The following is a 3271-nucleotide window of genomic DNA, read 5'->3' as shown; positions in this document are numbered from 1 at the left end:
ATCACGGTCAGTAGTTCATGTTCATGTGCGGAGAAACAAGGTGTCTTCTGTGGAAGAGCTGTGATGAGCGACAGAACATTTTGTTGGAGGCTTGGTATTTGCTTCAAAAGTCTCACATTGTTATGAAGTATTGAGTTGTAATTAGCGTTTAAAAAAATGTTACCGGCCAACGCCAGCATTTTTGAGCATTTAAAGTTTCATTGCCCCCAGAATATTCTGTTGTATGAATATCTGAACATACAATACATCAAAATAAAGACCGGAGTCTTTAAACAAATAAATAATCAGTTTTATTCTAGCTTCATTCTGACTTTAAAATTGGCTTACCCAGTCATACAAGCAATACGAAGAATGCAAAATATTTCTGAAAAATAAAACATTTGCCATATGCAATTCTTATACTGTACAATATTTGGTCCCTCTTTATATTAGGTGGCCTTAACTAGTTACATTTTAATTAATCATTTGATACAATGCATTTATTGTGTACATTCATTTGTGTACTTATATTTAAAAAATACCTGCACGTAATACATCTGTAATTAATTTCTGTAATTACATTTTTAGTTACACTGTTCACCCATCCCTTACACCTACCCATACCACCAAACTTGTCCCTAACCTACCCGTATCACACCTCAATAGCAGCAGAAGTGTTTTGCTATACAATATGAACACAATGAGTTTGTAACGGAGCCGATGAGACGAGAGGCATGCAGATCAAGCTTTTATTTACAGGCATGGTCAACACAGGCAAGAGTCGGACACCAGCAAACAGATATGTAGAGGGCAAGACAAAAGAGGAATCCAAAACAAGCAATAATCCAATCCGAGGTGCAAACACAGTCCGAATCAGCAAGGCAAAGGGTAAATCCAAGACAGGCTATAAACTTCAGGGCAGGCAGAAATCAGACAGGATGAGATAACAGGCTAGGATCAAGACACGGGAAAACAGACTATGAACAAGGCTAGACTCATGAACTAGGAAGGGCTCCGTAAAGTAGCTATCCCTAGGTGAGCGATAAATGCTGAACAACACTCGGCAGCGAGAGAGAGGAAGTCCATGGCTTATAAAGCGTGTCTCTTTGGATGCAGCTGTGTGTGATTGGTTTCAGGTGAGCTTGTGATTAGTGCAATGGAGCATGGGAAATGTAGTCCAGGGTGACGTGTAACAGTCTGTGTGGTGAGAGAGTCAATATAATGGGAGGGGGCGACCTCTGGTGGCAAGCAGACGGAAGTTTATGGACCGGATTCGTGACAAAGTACATTGTACTTATTTTTTGATGCAAGTACATAGTAGTTAAGGCCACGTATTATAAAGTGGGACCCAATACTCTTCTGTTTCATCACTCTTATATTCGTCCTGTCATTAAATGCCACCGTTTAATGGGTAAATGAGTTTATCAAAGAGAGAAATTCAATAAACACAAACACACACGGTTAGGTTTTTCTTTGTAACATGAATTAATTTGTACGACGGAGCTTCTTTCATTGGCTTTTGGCTGCTTTATTTTTTACTTGCCACCAGATAGCGCTGTTTCTGATACTCTCGAAGCATTGAATCTTTTCCCGAAACAGTCAGAGGAAAGTCTCAGTGTTTCACGAGGCTTCATTTAACCAAAGAGATCAATAATTAATAATAATATTATTTGTGATGTGTGCGATCCCTGAACTGTCCGGGTGCTGCACTGCTCTCGCAGTTGTGTTCCACCTTTTTTGTTCGACAACATCATATTATTATTATTATTATTATAATTAACTAGAGTGAATCGTGAATCGATGCGAATCGATCTACTATTATTTACTCAACTATGGTTGAAACAGGCTTCTATAATTTTTCCCGCCAGCGTCACATGACTGAAACAGATGAATAAAAAAGCAGCACTGCACAGCTTTCTGTTTCTGACGCCTGCTTGTCATTATAAATTTAATCAATTAGTTAACAGCCCTGGTTAATTTAAGTTTGTTTTGATCATTAAAAACAATTAACGAAAAATAGTGTGTTGCTGTGTCTTTTACAAAACCTGATCCATGTTATCCTGTGCAGTCTGAAGATCTTGAGTTACGTGATCAATGTCACTTTTTTAATGTGATTAATCTACTTCATGCAGAATCTGAAATATTTATCGTTAATCTCACATCATGTCTATTAAAAATGCAATGTTATTTTTTTGGCAGAACAACCAGAAATGAAAGCAGAAGGAGAGAACAGAGAGAAGATCCAGAACCTGCAGAATGAAACGTCTGGACGTTTATGAACAAGGGGAAATTTAAGAGCTTTCAGATGCTTAAAGGAAATCATGGGCTAGAGAACCAAGACTTTTAAAGATGCCTCCAATTGCGTCACTATTTAGAGCATGCTATAGGAAATGTATTCAAGAAGGTAGAAGATGGGATCATGCTGATGTGAGAGATTATATGTGCTTTGAGTGTGGGAAGACATTTATTTCAGCATACAAATTAAACCTGCACCAGAGGATCCACACTGGAGAGAAACCTCACAAGTGTTCACACTGTGACAAGAGTTTCAGTCAGTCATCAAATCTGAATGCACATGAGAAGATCCACAGCGGAGAGAAGCCACACACGTGTGATCAGTGCGGGAAGAGTTTCACTTTTAAAAGTCAGCTGAAGATACACACGAGGATGCATGCAGTGGAGAAACCAGATCACCACAGTCTGACATCACGGTCAGTAGTTCATGTTCATGTGCGGAGAAACAAGGTGTCTTCTGTGGAAGAGCTGTGACGAGCGACAGGACATTTTGTTGGAGGCTTGGTATCTGCTTCAAAAGTCTCACATTGTTATGAAGTATTGAGTTGTAATTAGCGTTTAAAAAAATGTTACCGGCCAACGCCAGCATTTTTGAGCATTTAAAGTTTCATTGCCCCCAGAATATTCTGTTGTATGAATATCTGAACATACAATACATCAAAATAAAGACCGGAGTCTTTAAACAAATAAATAATCAGTTTTATTCTAGCTTCATTCTGACTTTAAAATTGGCTTACCCAGTCATACAAGCAATACGAAGAATGCAAAATATTTCTGAAAAATAAAACATTTGCCATATGCAATTCTTATACTGTACAATATTTGGTCCCTCTTTATATTAGGTGGCCTTAACTAGTTACATTTTAATTAATCATTTGATACAATGCATTTATTGTGTACATTCATTTGTGTACTTATATTTAAAAAATACCTGCACGTAATACATCTGTAATTAATTTCTGTAATTACATTTTTAGTTACACTGTTCACCCATCCC

General features: G+C 37.7%; 1 pseudogene; it reads left to right on the top strand.

The window, feature by feature from the left end:
- The window catches only part of LOC107574050 (gastrula zinc finger protein XlCGF52.1-like), a 6141-nt pseudogene extending 3393 nt beyond the window's left edge, over window positions 1-2748 (top strand).
- The last annotated feature ends 523 nt before the right edge of the window (window positions 2749-3271 follow it).

Source organism: Sinocyclocheilus grahami, unplaced genomic scaffold (assembly GCF_001515645.1).
Source record: "Sinocyclocheilus grahami isolate Dianchi unplaced genomic scaffold, SAMN03320097.WGS_v1.1 scaffold2102.1, whole genome shotgun sequence".
NCBI lineage: Eukaryota > Metazoa > Chordata > Actinopteri > Cypriniformes > Cyprinidae > Sinocyclocheilus > Sinocyclocheilus grahami.
The sequence above is the reverse complement of the archived record's forward strand: the minus strand, read 5'-3'. Positions and strand labels throughout refer to the sequence as shown.